Raw genomic sequence first — 18,462 nt, 5'->3', positions numbered from 1 at the left:
GGGCAGGTAAGATCCATCTCATACTGCTGCTATAGGAAATTATTTCTCCTGTCTCTACCCCCACATCAGTTTAATGGGAAAGCACAATTGCCACTATCATTGCTCATTAGTCCTTAGCACTATACACATACCCAGGAAGACACAGTCCCTGCCCCAAAAAGCTCACAGTCTACACAGTGGGCTTTCCTATAATTCAGCCTGTCGGAAATGAAAATACCATTCTGCTTTGAACATTTCCATATTTAACCACTTCTGCCTCTAGATCTGTCTCTCACCATTCATGCATCCATCATCTTTCTCTTCACTCTTTACATAGCTACTATGGGGACTGCTTTTGCTCTTACTGAAATCCATAAAAACTTCCATGGTTTTAGTGGTGCAGGGCCAGGGTCCCAAAGTCCATTCCAGGGGAGTGCGAAACCTATGTCAATTCCCGGGACCATAGATATCCAGTTCCGGTTCCTTCCCTCTGCCCCAGTGAATGGTCTGAGAGCATAGACTGCCTTAGTGATCATTAATCATCAGAGACAATTTCAGGTAAACCCTGCACTGTAGTGTTGTGCCAACATGGAGTGGATTCTGGCTTTGCCCTGCACTCAGGGGCATGCTCAAGATCTTCTCATCATCTGAATGAGTTTTACTTGATCAGTCTTTGCAGCCAGAATTATACTTGTAAACATCTCAGTTGTAATCAGCTGATTTGCGGGGAGCTTAGCAGGGATGAGCTCAGTATCTTAAACTTGGATAGCCCTGCTTAAGCCAGGTGGGCTAGGAACCCAGGCAGAACTGCTAAGTTGGGCAGAATGTGGGCAGAGCTTTTTTTAGTGTAATTGAAATGAAACCCAGGAGAAAAAATAAATCAGAACTCTGGGGGAAAGAGGGATGAGCCCCCTTCTGCCCCATTGGGAGACAGGTAATTAATTTTAACAGCAGACTGTGCCTTTAATGCCCTGTGGAAAAGCTCTGGGATTCTGAAACCCTGGGCACCTGCCCTAGCTAGACCTGAGGAGCAGTGGCAGGCAGATTATCCTGAGTCCAGAGAAAGAGGGAGCAGAGGAGGATATTATGGGCCTCATCCATTCCCCAGATGGAGACAAGGCCGGGCTGTGGCAGGATGTTGGTGGCGGGATGTGATGGGAATTAAAGAAGAAAGTGGAAGGAGGAAGCCAGAGAAGAAAGGAGCTGAGTCCCCTCCTATTTCTCCTAAGGCCGCAGTGAGGAAGGGTGCACTAGGGATTTGGAGACATATTATGGCTTGGTTAGGATGGGGCATCTCCTACTCTGATATATTAACACTTCTGTTCTCTGGTTTCCAGCTCAACCACATGCAGGCTCCTGGGTTCCCTGCTTGGGGTCGGCAAAGTTCTTTAGAGTCTCAGCAGGCAGGCAGCCCTCTTTTAGCCCCCTGCGGGCCAGAAGGCGCTACCCACCTACCTAGCCGCTATTGATTATTAACATTACTGGTCCGCAGCACTTTACAAGACCCAGAAGGGTCCCTATCCCAGTGAGCTCATAACGTAACCACACAGGGTAAGCGACCTTCCCCCAGAGTACTGGATGGGAGGGACAGAATCAGCCCCTCCCTCTCCCAGCCTGAGAAAAAGGGAGGTAGAGAGGTCTTACCTGTGAGATGAGTGAACAGAGCCCAGCTCCTCTTCCAGCCCCTTCTTCTGTAGCCAAGTTACTAGGAGGCTTCTGCTCTCTGCTCGTAGGCTTCTTATAGCTCCTTGTTAGTCCCTCCCCTGGAGGCTGCTCTTGCCAGAGGGGCTTTGACTGGAGATGTGATTTGTGTGTGTGTGCGTATTGTAGGGGGAGTATTTTGAGGCTAGAATCCTATTACTTTATTAGTTGGGGGACTTTTAGTAAGTAAGAGTGGGCTATAAATAATGCTTCTGCTGGAGCCCTGAGAAGGCAGATTAGAGAGATAGGTAGAGCAGGCTTAAAACCTGATGATGGTACTGTAATTAGGATGGATGCTTTGCTCTTGCACATTTGAAGTTTGCACAATGCTGGGAGCCTGTTTCCACAATCACTGCACTGCTGCAAAATCACACCAGGTCATTAGGAGACTTGGTTTGAGAAGCTAGCAGGGAGAGGTGTGGCGAGGAGCCCTGGGAAGCCCCGGGAGAGAGCTGACATTAGAATGGGGAAGCTTTGTGGTCCTTGTTTCTTCCTGGCATTCTTCAATCATAGAATCATAGAAATGTAGGACCTTGAGAAGTCATGAAGTCCAGCCCCCCGCACTGTGCTAGGACCAAGGAAAACTAGACCATCACTGATTGGTGTTTGTCCAACCTGTTCTTAAAAACCTCTAATGATGGAGATTCCACAACCTCCCTTGGAAGCCTATTTCAAAACTTAATGGTCCTTATTGTTAGAAAAAAATTCCTAATATCTAACCTAAATTGCTGTAGATTAAGCCCATTACTTCTTGTCCTACCTTCAATAGTCATGAATAACAAGTGACCAGGTCCTCTTTATACCAGCCCTTAACATATCAGAATACTTTTATCAGGTCCCTTCTCAGTCGTCCTTTCTCAAGATTAAGCATGCTCAGTTTTTTAACCTTTCCTCAGAGGTGAGGTTTTTAAGCCTTTTATCATTTTTGTTGCTCTCCTGTGAACTCTCTCCAGTTTGGCCACATCTTTCCTAAATTGTGGTGGTCAGAATTGGACACAGTTCTCCAACAGAGGCCTCACCAATGCCAAGAAGAGTGGGACAATTACCTCCTATGTCTTCCATATGACAGTCCTGGTCATATGTAACCCATGTACCTAATAGGGAGATATCTCTTTAAGAGACCAATTGGGGGGAGGTAGGAGTGAGTTGTGTCTGGGTCATTGTTCCTATTGGGATCCAGGAAGTGGGCGGACGGAAGCCCGCCCACTGCTAAAGGACCTCCCCCCAGCCTAGGGGTAGGATCCACAAGTCCGGGATTCCAAGTAATTGCAGGGGACAACTAAAGATATAACAGGAACAGGAGTGAGGTCACAGGGCTAAAGGAAGGGAACCAGACGGGAACACCGAGCAGAGAACTCCGGGCAATGCCCACTGCTCCTCGAAGGTGTCAAGGGAGCCAGCGGATGCCGCCCAGAGGAACTCTGCCCGAATGTGTGAACAGACTGAGGAACGGAAATAGGCCCCACAGTTGCAGGAAACCCCGTTGGCCAACCTCCTCTCCCTGGTTTTGTAGATGGCCATTTTGGCCAGGGCTAGGAGGAGGTTGGCAAGGAGGACCTGTGAATTTGTGGGGCCATGGATAGGAAGTGCATTGATGAGAAGGTGAGGGGAAAAGTGCAACCAAAAACGTAATAATATATCTAGGAGGAGCTGGAATAGGGGCTGCAACCTGGCGCACTCCAGATATACGCATGCCAGGGTCTCCCTCATGCCACAAAAGGGCCAGGTGTCTGGGAGGGGAGTGAACCACACCAAGTACATGCCCGTGCTCACGGCTCCATGAAGGAGCCGCCAGCTGATGTCCCTGGCGGGCCTCGGGACCAGGGTGGAATATAGGCTGGCCCACCAGGGCCCCTCACCCTCCAGAGGTGGCAGGAGGTCCCACCACTTCGTGTTGGGGTGGGATGCGAGGGTGAGGATGTGAAGAGTGTGGAGCATGAGCGTGTACAGATGTTTCCTTGGTGCAGTCCGGAATGGAACTGGCTGCAATTTGTGCAGCCGGCTTGCAGTAAAGGGGTGCAATGGCCAGGTAGGTCCATGGGGCAGGAGCCCGATGAAAAGGTCCAGAGGGCCTGGGGTGTAGGATGGGTGGGGCGTGCCCTCTCGCAGGACCTGGTCAAGGAAACCCTGAGCAGTGGGTGGTTAGGGGCCCTCACTTCCTGAAATACGTGCCGGAGAGTACGAGGCCTGGAGAGCCCCATGCGCTGAGTGAACGTCAAGGGATCCAGCCAGTCTCCCCATCGTAGTCCAGGAGGTCTCCGACTCTGGTGACTTCTACCAGGATCAACCTCTGGCATACCGAGGGGGACTCCACCACCTGTACACGGAGCATGGGCTCCGCGAGCAGATCCACCCCCTCGGTGGCCGCCACGGACCTGGTCACCAAGAGCAGTTTCCAGGTCCAGAGGAGGTCCTGGTAGAAGACCAGCAGCCCAGAGAGTCTCACGGAAGACCTCTCGGATGGAGATAAAGGAGCTGCCAGTCCTATCGGAGCCCTCAGAAGTGGCACAGGAGGGCGCGCGCCCGTACGCTACATGCCGGACTACCTGCACCATTAATGAGCCTCTGCAGGGCCTGGAGGCGGAAGACACTTCTGGGTCATTGTTGCTAGGCAGATTAAGCACTCCACATCCAGAAGCTTCTGGAATTGGGTGTAGTAGTTTTGGGTCTGCTCCAATAGGTTCCATGTTGTTGGGGTCAGGCTCCATGAGGGTGAGCTGTCAGGGCAGCTGCTTTGCAGAAGGCCATGTGCCCTGGGTGAGTTGGGAGAAGCTGAACCCAGGAGTAGGGTGACCAGACGTCCTGTTTTTAAAGGGACAGTCCCATTTTTTGGGACTTTTTCTTATATAGGCGCCTATTACCCCCCACTCCTGTCCTGTTTTTTCATAGTTGCTATCTGGTAGCCCTACCCAGGAGCAGAAAGCAGGCTGTTGTCCCTAACTCTGAAGCATTTTGCAGCAGGTTAGTGATATTGTTAATGTTAACCTTCTAACAGAGAAGCCTGGGCAATGCTAATTACAGCAAAGGGAAATTGGGAGGGAAAAATAACTTCTATTTTAGTTGTATGCTTTGAATGTTGTTTTGATGTTAGCCAAACTGTTCTAGTTAAATTGCCTCAACTAGTCTGATTCACTAACTTTTCTTTAAATGTAGTAATGGGGAAAGAGTCATTTCTATTTTGCTCTTCTCAGTTTTGTATTTTCTTGTAACAGGGTTTCTTTAAATCTATACATTTAACTGAGTGGTTAATCAGTTAGCTGACTGGCTAGCAGTGATTTCAGTAGAGGAAGAGTCTGCATGGATTCCAACTGAAGATGCCTACAAGCAAGTGGAGGGAAGATGTTGTTTTAGACCAGTGGTCTCCAACCTTTTTATGCCCAAGATCACTTTTTGAATCTAAGGGTACGTCTTCACTACCCGCCGTATCGGCGGGTAGCAATCGATTTATCCGGGATCGATATATCGCGTCTCGTTAAGACGCGATATATCGATCCCCGAACGCACTCACCGTCGACTCCGGAACTCCACCAGAGCGAGCGGCGGTAGCGCAGTCGACGGGGGAGCCGCGGCCGTCGATCCCGCGCCGTGTGGACCCCAGGTAATTCGATCCAAGATACTTCGTATCTTGCGTACTTTGGATCGATCCCCCCCCCCCCCAAGTGTAGACCAGCCCTAAGGGCAACCCAGGATCTACCCCGCCCTCTCCCTGAGGCCCTGCCCTGCTCACTCCATCCCCCCCCAGTCACTCGCTCCTCCCCCACCCTCACTCACTTTCACCGGGCTGGGGCAGGGGATTGGGGTACAGGAGGGGGTGCGGCCTCTGGGCTGGCGCCAAGGGGTTCGCAGTGTGAGAGGGGGCTCAGGGCTGAGCCTGGGGCAGGGGGTGGGGTTGCACGGTGCAGGCTCTGGGAGGTAGTTTGGGTGCAGGAGGGGGCTCCAGGCTGGGGCAGAGTGTTGGGGTGCAGGAGGGGGTACAGGATGCTGGCTCTGGGAGGGGGGTCAGGGCTGGGGTTTGGGGTGCAGAAGGGGGTACAGGATGCTGGCTCTGGGAGGGGGGTCAGGGCTGGGGTTTGGGGTGCAGAAGGGGGTACGGGGTGCTGGCTTTGGAAGGGGGCTCAGGGCTGCGGTTTGTGGTGCAGGAGGAGGTATGGGGTACTGGCTCCGGGATGGGGCTCAGGAATGGGGTTGGGGTGTGGCCTCCCGCCGGGCAGCACTTACCTCCAGTAGCTCCTGCTCGGCGGCGAGTGTAGTGAGGCTAAGGCAGGCTCCCTGCCTACCTAGGCCCCACATCACTCCCGGAAGGTGCCAACACGTCCCTGCAGCCCCTGGGGGGGGGGAATGGGGCATGTGGCTCTGCACGCTGCCTCTCTCTGCAAGCACCATCCCCGCAGCTCTCCCAGCCAATGGGAGCTGCAGGGTGGTGCTTGCAGGCAGGAGCAGCACACGGAGGGAGTCCCCTGCCACCGCCCCGGGGCTGTGGGGCTGCAGTGGCCGCTTCTGGGAGTGGCGTGGGGCCGGGGTAGGCAGGGAGTCTGCCTTAGTGGCAGCCACACTGCACTGCCGCCGGAGATCACGCTCGACTGGAAGATCCTCTAGGATCGACTAGTCGGTCGCAACGACCAGTTGATGACCACTGTTTTAAACTCTGCAGACTGTATAGATTTGGTGATTGAAGACGCTACTTGAGACTTAGGTGAACAAAACCTAAGCTTTTGGGAACTTTCAGTTTCTTCTCACTGTATTTCTGTGGGGACTGAACTGTTCAGATTTTAATTTGTTTTCTTTATTTATGTTTATGTATAACTGTGAAGGTAATGTCTGTGGATTATAAAATAGCCATGTCATGCTGTAAAAATTAGATTATATGTTTCTTTATCATAAGGTTTTATAAAGTTATTTAATTAAATTCATTTCTTTAGTTCCTTTTGGGACTTGAATATGGGGAGGTTGACCCTGTGCAATCCTTGCTGAAAATCCTTAGAGACTGAACTCTGGTCTCCAGCTACTTTCTATGGGAGTTGGGTTTTTTTAAGGCACTGGAGATGGGAAATGAAGTGAACTCTAGCCCACACAAAGGTTACAAATTTGTGCTCGAACAGACAGGGACTTGAGGATTGCTCAGAACTCACCTCTGAATTCTTTTGAGGAATATTGCAGTTAGTTATAAAAGAATGTGGTGTTATTGAACATTATTGAATTTGTGCACTGTATTAATATTATTAAGATAATAGAAACTCATATACAGTTAGGGTTAGATTCCTATAGGACCATTTTGGTCACTGATGTGTCCCCTGTTGATAGTACAGCAGATATTAAGAGGGCTATTAGAATCTTTGGTCATGTGACTAATATGAGGCGGGTGAAGGGAGAACAAAAGAATATGATTCTCTGTTAATTTGAAGACTCTGTTTCTGTGATACACATAGGAAGAAAATGTGTGTTGCAGAAGCTAGGGCAGAAATAGGGTGTGACTCCTATTCATTTTGAGGTTTTGCCATTTATATCCACTGGTTCTGTGCTGAGTACCTGAGTGCATTAATCAGGGATATTCTGTGTATTCTGACAGAGGGTTCAAGACTGAGACACACGCTGTGGTAACACTTGTGGGTGATAGACAGACAAGGTGGTTAACAGATGCTACACCAGTTATCGACCGGGGTCTGTCGGCATTACACATACACTCCAAAATGATAATACACCTTTTTGCAGCTGCATCACATTATTGACTCATATTCAATCTGTGATCCACTGTAATCCCCAGGTCCTTTTCAGCAGTACTACTGCCTAGTGAATTATTCCCCATTTTGTAGTTGTGCCTTTGATTTTTTCCTTCCTAAGTGCAGTACTTTGCACTTGTCTTTACTGAATTTCATATTGTTGATTTCAGACCAATTCTCCAATTTATCAAGATGTTTTCATCTTCTTCTAAAGCAGCAGGTACTGGCTGCTGCTGGAGGTGGGATATCAGGCTAGCTGGGCCAATCATCGCTTCTGGTATGGCAGGAGGTGGGACTAGCTGGGCCAATGATCTCTCCCATATGGCAGTGCCAGCATACTCCTATAAGAATGTGGCTCACATGTCCCTACTGGTTTCATAACAACACGTGCTGGCCTCAGCTGATCCTATTACAATGCCTTTAATCAATGGCTTCCTGCTGTGAATGGAAAACTCTTGCAAGAGTAAAGGTGGCTTTGTTTTATGAGACAAAATAGCCTCCACCCCCAACTTCCTTCTGCCTTTACAGACTGGGCCAAATAGCAGGAATTTCCCCAGCCTCTCTCAGAAGGGCTGGCCTTGTGTCATCCTATGGCTCCCAAAAGAGAGAGGGAGAGACAGGCCAACAGACGGAGAGTGCCCGATTCCAAATTGAAGATGTGATGAAAGGATGTTTCCAAACTTATGTTTAGAGCTGGGGAAGCCCCTTTGGTACCCTCACCTGCCTGGTTGCTACAAGGCTGCCCTTTCTCATTACTGCAACTCCAGAGTCTCCCTCTGGTTTCTCTTGTCCCCATTACTGCCAGGATAAGGGGGCACTCTCCTGATGAGAAGCTTCTCAGGCTAGGTGACTCCTCCAGGGCTGCTCAGTGCTTGGCTGTCCTGCTCTCTTCGCAGTGTGATGGACTCATGCACGGGAGGCCCAAAGGAGGAGAGAGCCAGCTAGCCCAGAAGGAAAGTGGGAGGTAGGCATCTCCCTGAGGAAGTGGGAAGCTCAGGAGAATGTGGATGATCAGGTGTGAGATCAGGGCCAAGTTCAATGCTAATCATATGCGTCACCCTGAGCCCCCTGGTGAGACTGCCCTATCAATCTGCTGGAATCTGCTTTACATTTAGTGTGAAACACTCATCAAACTCTATAGCCTCCCCTTGAGGCTGCCTCTCCAATGTGTACGTCTGAACATGATTATAGAGTCATAGATTCCCAGGCCAGAAGGGACTGTTGTGAGTCTGACCTGCTGCATAACAGAGGCCAGAGAACGTCCCCAAAATAATCCCTAAAGCAGAGCTTTAAGGAAAACATCCAACCTTGGTTTAAAAATTGTCAGTGATGGAGAATCCACCACGACCCTTCATAAATGGTTCCAATGGTTAATTATCCCCACTGTTATGCCTTATTTCCAGTCTAAATTTGTCTAGCTTCAGCTTCCAGCCATTGGATCATGCTATATTAATAACAGCACATAATCTGATTTGCCAGTCAATGTGAAGGGAGTGCCAGGCCCCAGGAAGCAGCAAGATCAGGAGCCACTAGAGCTCATTCATGGGAAATATTCTACAGCACTATCTGTCTGGCTATCAGCTGGCGCAGTCCCAGGGTGTCAGAGTTGTCAAATGGGGTGACATATTTTGCCAAAGGGAGAGGGAGGGAGAGAGGCAGGTCTTGCTAAAGTACTAGATGAAGCCCATTCTCTTTGGCCTCTGACAGAGTGTGAGTTCAGAGTTACAAAAGCCTCTGATCACAGCTAAAACCCCAGGAAAAGAAATTCAACAACAAAGTCTCCTTCCCTCCTTCAGCAAGAAAATCCTCCTGGAATGAGTTTTCTTTGGGGAAAAAATTTGGTGATTTCTGTCAATTTGCAATGCGCTGCAACATGTGCTGATCGCTCTGCATACAGAGTGCGCCAAAGTCTCCTCTCCCACCAGGAGAGATTTGTTGAGTTCCTGTGATTGCACCTGGCAGCAGGATAGTGACTGCACTCACAGCAACACAAGACTATGTGCTTGTACACTGAGGGGTTCTGGTCTGAGAATGAAGCTCAGATCCCAAGGACTATTATCAGAACCCAGCCAGAAGTGCCCATTATGAGGCAGCCATTATGGAGCAGTTTAGCGTTTATAAAACCCAAGAACAAAAAAATCCCACAGGGTGAATATATACCCTGCAAATTCCACCTGCTAAGTAGAAGATAAGGGTTTAGCCTGTCTGTTTATCTGATCAAATAGCAAATCTGGGGAAGTGTGAAGACTTTGAATGCAGTAAAGATCATTTGTGCCTGGCTATGTCGGCGCTGTTACTGGGAGATGAGAAAAGAGACCTCCCAGCCATCAACATCTGTAACAGAAGCAGCTCTTTTGTGGTGGGATTGCACAGCATCAGATGTGCAGCAGCGTAAGCCTGATACCTAAATTCTCTGGGGCTCGTGTATGTTATTCGCAAAGCATTACACTGAGCACAACTAAGCTATAGGATCAAGAACTACTGTATTGTCTGGCAGACTGGAAAAATGACAACAGTGCCAAAACTATAGGCCAAGGGCTTTATTGCCACTTTGTCAATTCAAAGTGCAGTCCTTGTCCTGTGTTTTAGAATGTGGCCTGTATTTGTGCTTGTGCAGCTTCGCAGGCACCACTGAAAGATGGGCAGGACAAATGCCTCTGCAAACACAAATCCAGCACAGACTGACTGAGCACTAGTGGGGTTTGTGCACGGACATGCTACCATTTGTGCGTGCAAGGTATAGTGCATGAGTGAACTCACCAGGGTCTGTGCTCAGACACAATCCCAGGCCTAGGTTGCTTTATTAGACCTTTATATCCTTTTGCCTTAAGTATGCTTTTGTTTCTGTTTCAGCTCCTAGGCCTCTGCTACCCTGTTCTGACAGCCCTGCAGGGCTCCAGCACTACTGTAGATAGTTGAGGCTCAGGGTCCTATGAGCGTTTGTATTTATTTTTATTGCTTTGCCATTGTGCTTCACGGTTGGTGCATTCACAAGGTAGCTGACTCCCAAAAGCAGCAGGGGAGTAGGGAAGGTGGAATATTGGACTGTAAAGATCTCTGATTCTGGGTCTCATAGATTTGCCTCTGGGACCCCTCTATGCCCATCTCCCAGGGCTGCCAGGGACCTCTGGTGCTCATGAACTCTGTCGCCAGCCTTTAATCACTGTGTACCCCCTCCTCACGCTTAGCCCACCTCGGGTGACCAGACAGCAAATGTGAAAAATCGGGACAGGAGGTGGGGGGTAATAGGAACCTATATAAGAAAAAGACCCAAAAATCGGGACTGTCCCTATAAAATCGAGACATCTGGTCACCCTAAGCCCACCTGTGCTCTCAGGTCTCTGTAAGCTGAAAAGAAGCATCTTTGTCAGGCCAGCCTCTGCTGGGAGGGTTTTATCTGTCAGAACACGTTGCCCATCGCTGGGGCTTGTGATCCTGTAATTGTACACAGGAGAGCTGCTTAGTCTGTAGATTAGCACTGGCTATTTCCATCAAGGTCAGGAGGACACATGAACTGTGACCTTTCTAGTGACAGTCTTGCAGGGAACAGGATGCACACTCCTGAGAGACCTGTTCTGCACAGATGTAGTGGGTAGAGCTGTAGCCATAGGAGTGGGCAGGTCTGTGTTCTTGGTGGTAGTTACACAGGCACCTGTGATGAGTGGGGATGGAGAACCCTCAGCATGTATCAAAGCTGCCTAATCTCAAGGTTTTGGCCTGAGACTCAGGCTCTTAGGATAGCCCTTAAAGCCTGCTTTCTTTCAGTAGTGCAGTGGCCATGAACACTACAGAAAATGAAGGTGGATAGATCAATCGGAATATTGTCCAGGCAGGATGCCAGGAACCACAGTCGAGAGGTTCAGTTCAGTTTATTTCCCATTATCTGGATCCAGTAGGGAAGAACTTATTTCCCTGACTAAAACAAATAAACTGTATTCAATGGCTCTTTTTTTGAATTATGGACCAAGTGTGGGGGATAGGTCGGCTAGAAGAAACATCTCAGGCTTTTCACTAGCCCACTGTAGTCAGGCACAGGACAGTGTGTTTGCTAGTGTATGCAAGCATGTGTATCAGTGCAGGGATGCACACACCTGATTTGGCCTTTCCAGTCTGAACTCCCATCTGCACTCTCAGAGATAATAGCTTTCGGCCAAATCTTTGTGGGCTTGTTTTGTTTTGAGCAAGCACAAAACAATGTATTCTCTTCTGGTCACTCCGATCCATGTGAGTGCATGAAATCCCCCTCGTCCCCCGCACCGCGTTTCAACCTAACCTCCTTAGCTGACATTCCTCTAGCTATCCTTAGCATTTCTCTCTAATTATCATTTACATTTTGTCTAAGCAGTTATGATTCTTTGTTATTTATTTGCATTTTGGTAGCATCCAAAGGCCTCGGCCGGGATTGGGTTCCTATTGTTCTGGGTGCTGAACAAACATAGAGGAAGAAACTGCCAACAGCCAAGGATCTTATCATCCAACAAGGCAAAAGTTCAGCAGTGTTAATCAGATGGACACCTTGGGAACGTGTAGAAGAAAGACAGGGTTTGGAGTGGGAGGGTAGAAGGGGTGCATTTTCCATGAAGAGCTCCACCTTTTTTCTCTTATTATAATTATTATTATTTGTATGATTCTAGTGCTTAGGAGCCCATCGGGGACCAGGACCCCATGGTACTAGGCACTGTACAAACACAGAACAAAAAGACAGTCACTGCCCAAAGAGTATACAACCTTAGACCATGTCTGCACTACAGGCGCTATAGTGGCATAGCTACAGTGTCGTGACTATACCATTGTAACTCTGAACCATAGATGCAGACTACAGTGACAGGAGGGGTTTTTCTGCCACCTCCCTACCAGTTCCTTTGACTTAGCTGGATCTCACAGGGGTTGGGTTGGCATAGCTACGTCACTCAAGGGTCTGGATTTTTCACACCTAAGAGTGTCGTAGCTATGTCAATCTAAGTTTTAAGTGTAGACCATGCCTAAGAAGCAACGTTGGGCACATCCCTCCCACTTGAACCCCTTCCCCCAAATTCAAACACTGTTTAAAGTCGAGATTGGAACTGGATCCTCAAATCTGAACCCCTTAAGAGCTTCCTCAGATCCAAACCCACCCCTCCATTTGGGATCTGGGTTGGATCAAACCCAGAAGAAGCCTATTTTCTGGTTCCAGTTCAGATGCAGGCAAATCTCTTGAGAATAACTGCTGAAATTTCTGTGCCATGGAATCTGAACTCGGACCCTGGTGCACCTTCAGACCCTCTCCTAAATCTGATCTGGGTGCAGATACAAAGACCTCGTCCTTGTCCCATTTCGCTTAAAGGACTGAAGGGATTGAATAGGTGACTGCAGCTCTGTCATGCCTGTGTTAGAGTGTGAGTGTGTGCAGACATAAGTAGGGTGACCAGATGTCCTGATTTTATATAGACAGTCCCGATTTTGGGAGCTTTTTCTTATATAGGCACCTATTATCCCCCACCCCCTTTCCCGATTTTTTACACTTGCTATCTGGTCACCCTAGACATAAGGGAGTGTATCAGGGCATCTCACTGAGCAGACTTGTGATAGTGCAGAGGCTGGCTTGGACAGGGTGGGTATAGGTGCTCGAGTTAACTATTTCCTAGTTGCTCTCAGTGTGCTCATTTTTATTCCTGAGTTGAGGACAGTGACACCTGCTGGTAATAAAGACTAATGACATGTTAGATCCGCCCAACAGTAGTCTTGGGGGTAGTTCATCCCAGCTGGTTTCAATATCTGAGGTTATTCCGTTCTCAGATAGCAGGGAGTCTCTCCATTTGCCCATCAGTTGGGCCTTGTGTAAACCACAATTTCATGGAGGGCATGGAAATCGTGAAAGTGCCCCCAAACTGTGGGCTTTTGTCCCTGAAACTGATTAAATTTAGTTGTAAAATTGATTCCATGAAAACTCTGTAAAATTCAACACTTTGCTGTTTACACTGTCATGAATTTTCTAAAAAAATTAAAATAAAATAGAATTGTAATTTACACAGGGCCCTTCCCATGAGGGAGGGGCTCCAGTTTCCAGAAGTGCCTGAAAGGGAGTGCCTGAGAAAAGCCGTATGTCAGACAATATCACATATGCTAAGTTGTATAACTATGAACATACTTCTGTCATGCTTTTCAATTCATGCTAAGCTTATAGTAGAAATGTACTAATAGGTAAACTGTGTATGACACCTGTTCCTTGTACATATAGGAACCAACAAAAAGAAGATGTATGTTCTGTTAAGGCTTGCCAAATATGAACAGTGCTAGTTTTAGGGATAATTGGTATAAGATGCTTTCAGATGTCTTTATGACCTGCAAAATAATTAGAAACTAGATCAGAACAGGTGTGTAAGTGCTTTAATTAATGAAGTGGAATCTGTAGAATTTTCTATCTGTTGTAAACAAGTGGGGTATAAAAACAGGTAGTTGTAATCCATTTGGGACAGTGAAGATGTAAGCTGCAAGCCTGTTCTCCTGATTGGGTAAAGTATTTAACCCTTTCTGTATTGTGATGATTTATCTATGCTCAATACACTTACTGAGCTGAGTTATCTGATGTCTTATCAATGAAGAATTGAATCCATTGGTATCAACACTTAGGTCCCATCTAGTGCAAGATTGTTTCCTACAGTGGATTTTCCAGGGCATTGCCAGTCCAGTTTTAAATGTCTCTAGGTCTGCATTTCCCAGCCCTTCTCTTCTGAGATGATTCCACAGCCTGATCAATCTCACAGGCTGGCAATGCTTCCTGATTGCCTCTCAGACTTTCTTTTGGATTTTCCATTCCATTCCTCCTAGTTTGGCCCCATTAATAAACAGTCTCTCCCCCTTCTTGGCATTTGCAACCATCAGGTTCTTCCAGACTCTTAGCATATCCAATAGCCAGAATGGACAGACTAATCTTTTCAGACCCCATGGAATCCATCCAACCTGACAACATCTTCCTGGTATTATGTATGTATGTATGTATGTATGTATGTATGTATCTATCTATCTATCTAGTGCCATAGTGCCTCCCAATGAGGATTAAGACCCCATTGTGCTAGAAGCAGTACAAAAACATAGTAAAACACAGCCCCTATCCCGAAGAGCTTATAATTAAGACAAGGCAGACAAAGGGTGGGGGAAAAGGGATGCAACATAGGAGCAGAAATTGATTCTGGGTGCTGAGAGGCCCCTAACTAGCTAGCTGGAGCATTGTGGGTCTCCACGGGACAAGGGTCTCTGCAGTGACAGTACTGTGCAGGTTGGCAGGGTGCACTCAGTGATCTTTTGGAGGCACTAATCCTTCGTGAGTCTGGAAGGACAAAGGTTGGGCTGTACAGAAAATAAAACCAGTGAAAACTCTTCACCATTCCTTTGGTCCTGGTGCTGTCCCTTCCCCGCAAACTACTCTAGCTCCCTCTGGTAGGGTCAGGATTAAGGGTTTGGTCTGCACCAGGAGTTGGCCCCATTTACTCTGCTATACTTATTAACAGCATGTGAAATGTGTATGGAGGATCCATGCTCCAACCCCATTAACAGAGTCTGACGTGTGTATGGGGGCTCCATATCCCACCCCCATAGCTCAGTGGTTTGAGCATTGGCCTGCTAAACCCAGGGTTGTGAGTTTAATCCTTGAGGGGGCCATTTAGGGAACTGGGGTAAAAATCTGTCTAGGGACTGGTCCTGCTTTGAGCAGGGGGTTGGACTAGATGACCTCCTGAGGTCCCTTCCACCCCTAATATTCTCTGATTCTATCTATGATAAGACAGAAGCTGTCAGTCTTGCCCTTCTCGGATCCTCTTACTCTGGAGCGTGTGTGCTGGTCCTGCAGGGGGTCCCTGTGATACTGTGCAGATCCAGGGCCGGCTCTGGCTTTTTTGCCGCCCCAGGCAAAAAAGCCTCCCGCCGCCCCCCGCTCCCCGGTGGGGAGCGTGGCAGGGGAGGGCGCCGAGCCTGGCCGCGGCCCAGCTCTCCCCGACCGGCCGGAGCGCCGGGAGGAGGGCGGCGAGCCCGCCGCGGCTCCGCTCTCCCCGACGGCAGGAGCGCCGGGCGGCGAGCCCGCCGCAGCTCCGCTCTCCCCGACCGGCCGGAGCACTGCGAGGAGGGTGGCGAGCCCGGCCGGGGCCCCGCTCTCCCCGACCGGCCGGCGCGCCGGGAGGAGGGCGGAGAGCCCGGCTGGGGCCCCGCTCTCCCCGGCCGGCCGGAGCGCCGGGGGAGGGCGGCGAGCCCAGTCGCGGCCCCGCTCTCGGGCCTGAGCGCCGCCCCCCTCCAGGTGCCGCCCCAAGCACATGCTTGGTAGGCTGGTGCCTGGAGCCGGCCCTGGCAGATCACCTCAGGGCACATGGCTACACTGGGGAGGATGACATGGCTCTGAGAATGCACTGCTCGCTCCCTCTGTGCACGATTCCCACTCGGAGGAGCTGTAACTCTGGGTGTGTAAGGTCTACATCAGAGGAGATGCAGACAAGAGGATGAAGTGCCACCAGGGTTGGGTGGGAGCAGTGGGTACAAGGACTCAGGAGGCACATCTGATCCCTTGGCTATGATAAAAGCCAACTGAGGCTACAGGAAAAATGCAGGGACATATAAAGAGAGCCCACTTATGACACTGACTCACAGAGCAGAGGGAACCATTGTGCAGCCTATAGCAATAGCATTGCAATGAACAGCCAAAGTGGAGCCACCAGGAAGATATTCTGAGACTCTGAGGTAGACTGAGGCTTGTCTCAGGGAGTGCAGCTCCCATTGGAATGCAGAGCTAAGCAGGGGACTTTCAAAGTTCTGCAAAGTCAGCTCTGTATCACAGCAGCAACCAACACCAGTAGTAAGGCGTTTAACCAACTTGCCATAACTCCCTCTGGAAGTCTCCTGCTTTCCTCTGCATTCAAATGGAGGCTTGCCCTTTCTGAATCCTATCCTCCATCCTCACCCCAGACGTCTTAGTCTCACTGGGAGACCCCAATGCCTTGCATGGCTATGGAGAGCAACATGGTGACAGGGGGCTCTGGAAGCTTCCTGGAAAACTCACATTTTAACATATTAATTCAGGGGTCAAGTTGGTGAAAAAAAGGTGATGGTACTCTTCCAAGCCCCACCCCACAAAATAAGCTCCACACACATGAGGCACCACTCACTGCAGATTGAGTAGATGTTTGGAATATGACTATGGGTGTTTGCTTGGCTCCACTGGGCTCCTTGAGCATGGCTCCCCGTTGGTGGGCTGGAATGCCTTCCTGAACTCCGCTAGGCTCCCAGGGCTTTGCTCCTTGACAGGGAGAGAAAGCCAGTATTGGTATCTCCCAAATGCCATCCACCATGGTGCCAAAATGAGATGCCACTCCCAGACGATTGTGGAGATTAGAGACCTTCATCCCCCACAGCCCACCTTTCCCTTCCCACATATTTTAATGAACAATGGAATAGTTACAATGCTAGCTTTTAAATAATCTTCACTGGGCATCAGAGTTAACCCCTCATTGAGATGCATGGGCCAGTTCACACCTCTCAGAGCCATTGTTCCAGACTCAGGCAGAAATCACTACAACCTTTACACTCCATTCACACGTTTTCACATGCAACCACAGCAGCTTTAGATTTACTTTATTGACAAATGCGAGCTGAGATTCTGGAGCACAAATGGCAGCTTGGGAAAGGTGTTAACATGCCTGCCCTCTCACCAGTTACCAGGCCAGCCCAGCCCAGCTCTGAATGTAGAGCCCCCATGTTGTTATTCTCCTCAATACACTTTCACTTTGAGGTGGCCACCCACCCAGTGCATAACACATTGTGTTCCAAATAGAGCAGGGGTGGCCAACCTGAGCCAGAATTTACCAATATACATTGCCAAAGAGCCACAGTAATACATCAGCAGCCCCCCATCAGCTCCCCCATCCTGCTCCCAGCGCCTCCCACCCATCAGCAGCCCCACCGATCAGCGCCTCCCCCTCCCTCCCAGAACCTCCCAGTCAGCTGTTTCGTGGCATGCAGGAGGGTCTGGGGGGGAGGGGGGAGGAGCGAGGGCATGGCAGGCTCAGGGGAGGGGGCGGGAAGGGGTGGAGTGGGGGCTGGGCCTGTGGCAGAGCCAGGGGTTGAGCAGTGAGCACCCCCGGCACATTGGAAAGTTGGTGCCTGTAGCTCCAGCCCCGGAGTCGGTGCCTATACAAGGAGCCACATATTAACTTCTGAAGAGCCACATGTGGCTCCGGAGCCACAGATTGGCCACCCCTAAAATAGAGCCTGCATTTAATACACTGGTGTGTGTGTGTGTGATCAGGTATCCCTATAGTAGCTGGTTCCAGTGACAGAACAGCCTACTACTGTCTCACAGCTAATGGAGCTCTCCCTTAACTCAAGCGGTAAAAGCCTGTACTTCTGGTGCTCAAGGCCCGAAATATGATCCCAGCTGACAGCCATGGTGTCTGTATGTGCATGCATCCCCCATCGTTACATAAACACTACAGAGCTCCTGTGCTGGAGCCATTGTATGACTGGTTCAGATTCTCGTCATTTCCCAAAGTCCCTCAAAGCTTCAAACTGTCTTTCCTTCTCTGGTCTGGATTAAGGCGTGTGAGTGGCATTAATCACCAAGCTCTGCTCCCAGATCTGGGCATCCTCTTAGGTCTGACAAATTAGTGCAATGCTGTTAAATAACCCCTGCTTGTCTAAAAGGGGAGATAAGCCCCCCCCTACTAGCCAAATCTGTATTGGAGAGGGTCCCTGGGCAGCTTCCTCTGTGACTCTATGGAAAGAGTCCCTAAGCAGCTAGTCTCCTGGCTGTCCATTGATTGCTATTTCTGATCCTGGTGGCTTGTGTAACTGGTGAGCAGCCTGTCCTGCTTACACACATTATATCACCAGAGGACTTAGTATCACTCTTTAGCGTCTCTCCCTCACCATTGTCCCGAAGGGGTCAGAGACACAAACACAGCAGAGCTGCTCACAACCCAGGGAGCCACCAACTGAAAACAAAGCAGGCAGCAAAGGTTCTCCGGAACCTCCCAGCAGACCAGCCCACAGACCCTCCCACTGATGTTAAAGGGTAAATGTGACAGCAACCAAAGTGTACAGGAAG

The sequence above is a fragment of the Emys orbicularis genome, chromosome 9, assembly GCF_028017835.1.
Source record: "Emys orbicularis isolate rEmyOrb1 chromosome 9, rEmyOrb1.hap1, whole genome shotgun sequence".
Taxonomy (NCBI): domain Eukaryota; kingdom Metazoa; phylum Chordata; order Testudines; family Emydidae; genus Emys; species Emys orbicularis.
This window is presented reverse-complemented; position numbering follows the sequence as displayed.